The sequence below is a fragment of the Delphinus delphis genome, unplaced genomic scaffold (genome assembly GCF_949987515.2).
Source record: "Delphinus delphis unplaced genomic scaffold, mDelDel1.2 scaffold_30, whole genome shotgun sequence".
NCBI lineage: Eukaryota > Metazoa > Chordata > Mammalia > Artiodactyla > Delphinidae > Delphinus > Delphinus delphis.
Window position 1 is genome coordinate 4,669,040 of NW_027192651.1, and position 10,783 is coordinate 4,679,822.

Below are 10,783 nucleotides of genomic sequence, written 5' to 3' on the forward strand. Positions count from 1 at the left end.
TATTCAGGAAAAAACGCATACGCCCTTTTTGGCCAACCAAGCAAGCTTGCAAAGGAAATCTGCACTACAATGAAGTCTCACTTCCCCCCGGTCAAAAGGGCCATCTGAAAAAAGTGTAAAATCCAGAAAGGCAGGACAGGCCATGGAGAACTGGGAGCCTTGTTATGCTGATGGGCGGGATGTAAATTGCCAACAGACACTCGGGAGAAGTGTATGGTGTTTCCTGAAACATCTAAAAAACAAAGCAACAGAGCCTAGGGCACTTCCACTTATGGTCCTATAGCTTAGGGAAATTAAAATCAAAAAGATACAGCCACCCCAAAGTTTGGGACGCCTCTGTTTACAAGAACCTCGTTTACCGTACAAGTTCAATATCACAGAAAGGGAAAAGTGGATAAAGAACTTGTGGTACTTACGTACAATGCAGTATCACTCAGCAATGAAATCTATGTCATCAGGCCCGTAGCAGCATAATGAGTGGATTCAGGTACGATGATTCTAACTGAAATAAGTCACACAGAAAAAGAAACATCATAAGATATCAGTAATACACGGAATGTAAACTTGGCTACACAGGAACTGAATTACAGAACAGAACAGGGTCTCAAATTTAGAAAACCAACTTATGCTTGCTTAAGGGGAAAGGTGAGTTGGGGTGCTGCATAAAACCAGAGATTGAAATGAGCACAGATAAAGTTCCTTAAGCCAAATATGGAATAGACAAGAGCTACTCCTTGCTCAACGAAATGGACTCAACACCGCATATTAAACGCCTAAGAATGTACCTGACTAGTAAGTATCTTAAAACCTATGGATTGCTATGTCTCCGAAAGAGAATCAAGCATGTGTACAGGGGCATAAACGCAGCAGTGATAGGATTGGAGAGGTTCGGTGAGCAAATGAAGACCCTTTGAAGTCATATTGCATGGTACCCATTCCACGGGTTTCAACTACCCAGGTTTAAGGTATTCTTCCTTCAGCTAAAACATGCATGTGGAACCTAGAGTATGAACAACCATGTGATCGGGAGACGTGTTCAAATATGTCTCAGTTTTCGTACCCTGGTACTCGGGTGCAACATTCCAGGCGCTTTACTAACACTCTCCCGACTTGGAGAGTCAGTCCCTTTAACCTCCTGTTTGGCCCAGTTTGCAATTTCTGCGGAAGATGAACAGGAATAGCGAGAACCAATGAGAGACTAGCTGGAGGTGTCTGGACGGGCAAATTTAACTCTCATTTCCCACCAGGAAGAGGAAATAACCAAAGGCTCAGCGTGCCGTGCCAGAACCAGATTAGGGCCTGAAGCCATCCTGCGGTGTTGCGGCCAGCTCACAAGAAAGCGAGTTGAAGAAAGGAGCTCAGGGGCACTGTAATTGACAAAACTGCAGAGTTATAAATGACAGCTATCGTCCAAAAATATACTGAAGTAAGGCTGCCAAGAGGACTTGAAAGCGGGGCAGAATTGCAGGAAACCGATTTCAGGAGGTAGACTGGAATTGCATTGAAAGCATAGGAAAAGAGGCAGAACGTCCACAATGATGCACTTGGCCAAAAAGGGCGTATGCGTTTTTTCCTGAATATATTCAGGAAAAAACGCATACGCCCTTTTTGGCCAACCAAGCAAGCTTGCAAAGGAAATCTGCACTACAATGAAGTCTCACTTCCCCCCGGTCAAAAGGGCCATCTGAAAAAAGTGTAAAATCCAGAAAGGCAGGACAGGCCATGGAGAACTGGGAGCCTTGTTATGCTGATGGGCGGGATGTAAATTGCCAACAGACACTCGGGAGAAGTGTATGGTGTTTCCTGAAACATCTAAAAAACAAAGCAACAGAGCCTAGGGCACTTCCACTTATGGTCCTATAGCTTAGGGAAATTAAAATCAAAAAGACACAGCCACCCCAAAGTTTGGGACGCCTCTGTTTACAAGAACCTCATTTACCGTACAAGTTCAAGATCACAGAAAGTGAAAAATGGATAAAGAACTTGTGGTACTTACGTACAATGCAGTATCACTCAGCAATGAAATCTATGTCATCAGGCCCTTAGCAGCACAATGAGTGGATTCAGGTACGATGATTCTAACTGAAATAAGTCACACAGAAAAAGAAACATCATAAGATATCAGTAATACACGGAATGTAAACTTGGCTACACAGGAACTGAATTACAGAACAGAACAGGGTCTCAAATTTAGAAAAGCAACTTATGCTTGCTTAAGAGGAAAGGTGAGTTGGGGTGCTGCATAAAACCAGAGATTGAAATGAGCACAGATAAAGTTCCTTAAGCCAAATATGGAATAGACAAGAGCTACTCCTTGCTCAACGAAATGGACTCAACACCGCATATTAAACGCCTAAGAATGTACCTGACTAGTAAGTATCTTAAAACCTATGGATTGCTATGTCTCCGAAAGAGAATCAAGCATGTGTACAGGGGCATAAACGCAGCAGTGATAGGATTGGAGAGGTTCGGTGAGCAAATGAAGACCCTTTGAAGTCATATTGCATGGTACCCATTCCACGGGTTTCAACTACCCAGGTTTAAGGTATTCTTCCTTCAGCTAAAACATGCATGTGGAACCTAGAGTATGATCAACATGTGATCGGTAGACGTGTTCAAATATGTCTCAGTTTTCGTACCCTGGTACTCGGGTGCAACATTCCAGACGCTTTACTAACACTCTCCCGACTTGGAGAGTCAGACCCTTTAACCTCCTGTTTGGCCCAGTTTGCAATTTCTGCGGAAGATGAACAGGAATAGCGAGAACCAATGAGAGACTAGCTGGAGGTGTCTGGACGGGCAAATTTAACTCTCATTTCCCACCAGGAAGAGGAAATAACCAAAGGCTCAGCGTACCGTGCCAGAACCAGATTAGGGCCTGAAGCCATCCTGCGGTGTTGCGGCCAGCTCACAAGAAAGCGAGTTGAAGAAAGGAGCTCAGGGGCACTGTAATTCAAATACCTGCAGAGTTATAAATGACAGCTATCGTCCAAAAATATACTGAAGTAAGGCTGCCAAGAGGACTTGAAAGTGGGGCAGAATTTCAGGAAACCGATTTCAGGAGGTAGACTGGAATTGCATTGAAAGCATAGGAAAAGAGGCAGAACGTCCACAATGATGCACTTGGCCAAAAAGGGCGTATGCGTTTTTTCCTGAATATATTCAGGAAAAAACGCATACGCCCTTTTTGGCCAACCAAGCAAGCTTGCAAAGGAAATCTGCACTACAATGAAGTCTCACTTCCCCCCGGTCAAAAGGGCCATCTGAAAAAAGTGTAAAATCCAGAAAGGCAGGACAGGCCATGGAGAACTGGGAGCCTTGTTATGCTGATGGGCGGGATGTAAATTGCCAACAGACACTCGGGAGAAGTGTATGGTGTTTCCTGAAACATCTAAAAAACAAAGCAACAGAGCCTAGGGCACTTCCACTTATGGTCCTATAGCTTAGGGAAATTAAAATCAAAAAGATACAGCCACCCCAAAGTTTGGGACGCCTCTGTTTACAAGAACCTCGTTTACAGTACAAGTTCAACATCGCAGAAAGTGAAAAATGGATAAAGAACTTGTGGTACTTACGTACAATGCAGTATCACTCAGCAATGAAATCTATGTCATCAGGCCCTTAGCAGCACAATGAGTGGATTCAGGTACGATGATTCTAACTGAAATAAGTCACACAGAAAAAGAAACATCATAAGATATCAGTAATACACGGAATGTAAACTTGGCTACACAGGAACTGAATTACAGAACAGAACAGGGTCTCAAATTTAGAAAACCAACTTATGCTTGCTTAAGGGGAAAGGTGAGTTGGGGTGCTGCATAAAACCAGAGATTGAAATGAGCACAGATAAAGTTCCTTAAGCCAAATATGGAATAGACAAGAGCTACTCCTTGCTCAACGAAAGGGACTCAACACCGCATATTAAACGCCTAAGAATGTACCTGACTAGTAAGTATCTTAAAACCTATGGATTGCTATGTCTCCGAAAGAGAATCAAGCATGTGTACAGGGGCATAAACGCAGCAGTGATAGGATTGGAGAGGTTCGGTGAGCAAATGAAGACCCTTTGAAGTCATATTGCATGGTACCCATTCCACGGGTTTCAACTACCCAGGTTTAAGGTATTCTTCCTTCAGCTAAAACATGCATGTGGAACCTAGAGTATGATCAACATGTGATCGGTAGACGTGTTCAAATATGTCTCAGTTTTCGTACCCTGGTACTCGGGTGCAACATTCCAGACATTTTACTAACACTCTCCCGACTTGGAGAGTCAGTCCCTTTAACCGCCTGTTTGGCCCAGTTTGCAATTTCTGCGGAAGATGAACAGGAATAGCGAGAACCAATGAGAGACTAGCTGGAGGTGCCTGGACGGGCAAATTTAACTCTCATTTCCCACCAGGAAGAGGAATTAACCAAAGGCTCAGCGTGCCGTGCCGGAACCAGATTAGGGCCTGAAGCCATCCTGGGGTGTTGCGGCCAGGTAACAAGAAAGCGAGTTGAAGAAAGGAGCTCAGGGGCACTGTAATTGACAAAACTGCAGAGTTATAAATGACAGCTATCGTCCAAAAATATACTAAAGTAAGGCTGCCAAGAGGACTTGAAAGCGGGGAAGAATTGCAGGAAACCGATTTCAGGAGGTAGACTGGAATTGCATTGAAAGCATAGGAAAAGAGGCAGAACGTCCACAATGATGCACTTGGCCAAAAAGGGCGTATGCGTTTTTTCCTGAATATATTCAGGAAAAAACGCATACGCCCTTTTTGGCCAACCAAGCAAGCTTGCAAAGGAAATCTGCACTACAATGAAGTCTCACTGCCCCCCGGTCAAAAGGGCCATCTGAAAAAAGTGTAAAATCCAGAAAGGCAGGACAGGCCATGGAGAACTGGGAGCCTTGTTATGCTGATGGGCGGGATGTAAATTGCCAACAGGCACTCGGGAGAAGTGTATGGTGTTTCCTGAAACATCTAAAAAATAAAGCAACAGAGCCTAGGGCACTTCCACTTATGGTCCTATAGCTTAGGGAAATTAAAATCAAAAAGATACAGCCACCCCAAAGTTTGGGACGCCTCTGTTTACAAGAACCTCGTTTACCGTACAAGTTCAATATCACAGAAAGGGAAAAGTGGATAAAGAACTTGTCGTACTTACGTACAATGCAGTATCACTCAGCAATGAAATCTATGTCATCAGGCCCTTAGCAGCACAATGAGTGGATTCAGGTACGATGATTCTAACTGAAATAAGTCACACAGAAAAAGAAACATCATAAGATATCAGTAATACACGGAATGTAAACTTGGCTACACAGGAACTGAATTACAGAACAGAACAGGGTCTCAAATTTAGAAAACCAACTTATGCTTGCTTAAGGGGAAAGGTGAGTTGGGGTGCTGCATAAAACCAGAGATTGAAATTAGCACAGATAAAGTTCCTTAAGCCAAATATGGAATAGACAAGAGCTACTCCTTGCTCAACGAAATGGACTCAACACCGCATATTAAACGCCTAAGAATGTACCTGACTAGTAAGTATCTTAAAACCTATGGATTGCTATGTCTCCGAAAGAGAATCAAGCATGTGTACAGGGGCATAAACGCAGCAGTGATAAGATTGGAGAGGTTGGGTGAGCAAATGAAGACCATTTGAAGTCATATTGCATGGTAATCATTCCAAGGGATTCAACTACCCAGGTTTAAGGTATTTTTCCTTCAGCTAAAACATGCATGTGGAACCTAGAGTATGATCAACATGTGATCGGGAGACGTGTTCAAATATGTCTCAGTTTTCGTACCCTGGTACTCGGGTGCAACATTCCAGACGCTTTACTAACACTCTCCCCACTTGGAGAGTCAGGGCCTTTAACTTCCTGTTTGGCCCAGTTTGCAATTTCTGCGGAAGATGAACAGGAATAGCGAGAACCAATGAGAGACTAGCTGGAGGTGTCTGGACGGGCAAATTTAACTCTCATTTCCCACCAGGAAGAGGAAATAACCAAAGGCTCAGCGTGCCGTGCCGGAACCAGATTAGGGCCTGAAGCCATCCTGCAGTGTTGCGGCCAGCTCACAAGAAAGCGAGTTGAAGAAAGGAGCTCAGGGGCACTGTAATTCACAAACCTGCAGAGTTATAAATGACAGCTATCGTCCAAAAATATACTGAAGTAAGGCTGCCAAGAGGACTTGAAAGCGGGGCAGAATTGCAGGAAACCGATTTCAGGAGGTAGACTGGAATTGCATTGAAAGCATAGGAAAAGAGGCAGAACGTCCACAATGATGCACTTGGCCAAAAAGGGCGTATGCGTTTTTTCCTGAATATATTCAGGAAAAAACGCATATGCACTTTTTGGCCAACCAAGCAAGCTTGCAAAGGAAATCTGCACTACAATGAAGTCTCACTTCCCCCCGGTCAAAAGGGCCATCTGAAAAAAGTGTAAAATCCAGAAAGGCAGGACAGGCCATGGAGAACTGGGAGCCTTGTTATGCTGATGGGCGGGATGTAAATTGCCAACAGACACTTGGGAGAAGTGTATGGTGTTTCCTGAAACATCTAAAAAACAAAGCAACAGAGCCTAGGGCACTTCCACTTATGGTCCTATAGCTTAGGGAAATTAAAATCAAAAAGACACAGCCACCCCAAAGTTTGGGACGCCTCTGTTTACAAGAACCTCGTTTACAGTACAAGTTCAACATCGCAGAAAGTGAAAAATGGATAAAGAACTTGTGGTACTTACGTACAATGCAGTATCACTCAGCAATGAAATCTATGTCATCAGGCCCTTAGCAGCACAATGAGTGGATTCAGGTACGATGATTCTAACTGAAATAAGTCACACAGAAAAAGAAACATCATAAGATATCAGTAATACACGGAATGTAAACTTGGCTACACAGGAACTGAATTACAGAACAGAACAGGGTCTCAAATTTAGAAAAGCAACTTATGCTTGCTTAAGAGGAAAGGTGAGTTGGGGTGCTGCATAAAACCAGAGATTGAAATGAGCACAGATAAAGTTCCTTAAGCCAAATATGGAATAGACAAGAGCTACTCCTTGCTCAACGAAATGGACTCAACACGGCATATTAAACGCCTAAGAATGTACCTGACTAGTAAGTATCTTAAAACCTATGGATTGCTATGTCTCCGAAAGAGAATCAAGCATGTGTACAGGGGCATAAACGCAGCAGTGATAGGATTGGAGAGGTTCGGTGAGCAAATGAAGACCCTTTGAAGTCATATTGCATGGTACCCATTCCACGGGTTTCAACTACCCAGGTTTAAGGTATTCTTCCTTCAGCTAAAACATGCATGTGGAACCTAGAGTATGATCAACATGTGATCGGTAGACGTGTTCAAATATGTCTCAGTTTTCGTACCCTGGTACTCGGGTGCAACATTCCAGACGCTTTTCTAACACTCTCCCGACTTGGAGAGTCAGACCCTTTAACCTCCTGTTTGGCCCAGTTTGCAATTTCTGCGGAAGATGAACAGGAATAGCGAGAACCAATGAGAGACTAGCTGGAGGTGTCTGGACGGGCAAATTTAACTCTCATTTCCCACCAGGAAGAGGAAATAACCAAAGGTTCAGCGTGCCGTGCCAGAACCAGATTAGGGCCTGAAGCCATCCTGCGGTGTTGCGGCCAGCTCACAAGAAAGCGAGTTGAAGAAAGGAGCTCAGGGGCACTGTAATTCACAAACCTGCAGAGTTATAAATGACAGCTATCGTCCAAAAATATACTGAAGTAAGGCTGCCAAGAGGACTTGAAAGCGGGGCAGAATTTCAGGAAACCGATTTCAGGAGGTAGACTGGAATTGCATTGAAAGCATAGGAAAAGAGGCAGAACGTCCACAATGATGCACTTGGCCAAAAAGGGCGTATGCGTTTTTTCCTGAATATATTCAGGAAAAAACGCATACGCCCTTTTTGGCCAACCAAGCAAGCTTGCAAAGGAAATCTGCACTACAATGAAGTCTCACTTCCCCCCGGTCAAAAGGGCCATCTGAAAAAAGTGTAAAATCCAGAAAGGCAGGACAGGCCATGGAGAACTGGGAGCCTTGTTATGCTGATGGGCGGGATGTAAATTGCCAACAGGCACTCCGGAGAAGTGTATGGTGTTTCCTGAAACATCTAAAAAATAAAGCAACAGAGCCTAGGGCACTTCCACTTATGGTCCTATAGCTTAGGGAAATTAAAATCAAAAAGATACAGCCACCCCAAAGTTTGGGACGCCTCTGTTTACAAGAACCTCGTTTACCGTACAAGTTCAATATCACAGAAAGGGAAAAGTGGATAAAGAACTTGTCGTACTTACGTACAATGCAGTATCACTCAGCAATGAAATCTATGTCATCAGGCCCGTAGCAGCATAATGAGTGGATTCAGGTACGATGATTCTAACTGAAATAAGTCACACAGAAAAAGAAACATCATAAGATATCAGTAATACACGGAATGTAAACTTGGCTACACAGGAACTGAATTACAGAACAGAACAGGGTCTCAAATTTAGAAAACCAACTTATGCTTGCTTAAGGGGAAAGGTGAGATGGGGTGCTGCATAAAACCAGAGATTGAAATGAGCACAGATAAAGTTCCTTAAGCCAAATATGGAATAGACAAGAGCTACTCCTTGCTCAACGAAATGGACTCAACACTGCATATTAAACGCCTAAGAATGTACCTGACTAGTAAGTATCTTAAAATCTATGGATTGCTATGTCTCCGAAAGAGAATCAAGCATGTGTACAGGGTCATAAACGCAGCAGTGATAGGATTGGAGAGGTTCGGTGAGCAAATGAAGACCCTTTGAAGTCATATTGCATGGTACCCATTCCACGGGTTTCAACTACCCAGGTTTAAGGTATTCTTCCTTCAGCTAAAACATGCATGTGGAACCTAGAGTATGATCAACCATGTGATCGGGAGACGTGTTCAAATATGTCTCAGTTTTCGTACCCTGGTACTCGGGTGCAACATTCCAGACGCTTTACTAACACTCTCCCCACTTGGAGAGTCAGGGCCTTTAACTTCCTGTTTGGCCCAGTTTGCAATTTCTGCGGAAGATGAACAGGAATAGCGAGAACCAATGAGAGACTAGCTGGAGGTGTCTGGACGGGCAAATTTAACTCTCATTTCCCACCAGGAAGAGGAAATAACCAAAGGCTCAGCGTGCCGTGCCGGAACCAGATTAGGGCCTGAAGCCATCCTGCAGTGTTGCGGCCAGCTCACAAGAAAGCGAGTTGAAGAAAGGAGCTCAGGGGCACTGTAATTCACAAACCTGCAGAGTTATAAATGACAGCTATCGTCCAAAAATATACTGAAGTAAGGCTGCCAAGAGGACTTGAAAGCGGGGCAGAATTGCAGGAAACCGATTTCAGGAGGTAGACTGGAATTGCATTGAAAGCATAGGAAAAGAGGCAGAACGTCCACAATGATGCACTTGGCCAAAAAGGGCGTATGCGTTTTTTCCTGAATATATTCAGGAAAAAACGCATACGCACTTTTTGGCCAACCAAGCAAGCTTGCAAAGGAAATCTGCACTACAATGAAGTCTCACTTCCCCCCGGTCAAAAGGGCCATCTGAAAAAAGTGTAAAATCCAGAAAGGCAGGACAGGCCATGGAGAACTGGGAGCCTTGTTATGCTGATGGGCGGGATGTAAATTGCCAACAGACACTTGGGAGAAGTGTATGGTGTTTCCTGAAACATCTAAAAAACAAAGCAACAGAGCCTAGGGCACTTCCACTTATGGTCCTATAGCTTAGGGAAATTAAAATCAAAAAGACACAGCCACCCCAAAGTTTGGGACGTCTCTGTTTACAAGAACCTCGTTTACAGTACAAGTTCAACATCGCAGAAAGTGAAAAATGGATAAAGAACTTGTGGTACTTACGTACAATGCAGTATCACTCAGCAATGAAATCTATGTCATCAGGCCCTTAGCAGCACAATGAGTGGATTCAGGTACGATGATTCTAACTGAAATAAGTCACACAGAAAAAGAAACATCATAAGATATCAGTAATACACGGAATGTAAACTTGGCTACACAGGAACTGAATTACAGAACAGAACAGGGTCTCAAATTTAGAAAACCAACTTATGCTTGCTTAAGGGGAAAGGTGAGTTGGGGTGCTGCATAAAACCAGAGATTGAAATGAGCACAGATAAAGTTCCTTAAGCCAAATATGGAATAGACAAGAGCTACTCCTTGCTCAACGAAATGGACTCAACACCGCATATTAAACGCCTAAGAATGTACCTGACTAGTAAGTATCTTAAAACCTATGGATTGCTATGTCTCCGAAAGAGAATCAAGCATGTGTACAGGGGCATAAATGCAGCAGTGGTAGGATTGGAGAGGTTCGGTGAGCAAATGAAGACCCTTTTAAGTCATATTGCATGGTACCCATTACACGGGTCTCAGCTCTCCATGTTTAAGATATTCTTCCTTCAGCAAAAACATGCATGTGGAACCTAGAGTATGATCAACCATGTGATCGGGAGACGTGTTCAAATATGTCTCAGTTTTCGTACCCTGGTACTCAGGTGCAACATTCCAGACGCTTTACTAACACTCTCCCCACTTGGAGAGTCAGGGCCTTTAACTTCCTGTTTGGCCCAGTTTGCAATTTCTGTGGAAGATGAACAGGAATAGCGAGAACCAATGAGAGACTAGCTGGAGGTGTCTGGACGGGCAAATTTAACTCTCATTTCCCACCAGGAAGAGGAAATAACCAAAGGCTCAGCGTGCCATGCCGGAACCAGATTAGGGCCTGAAGCC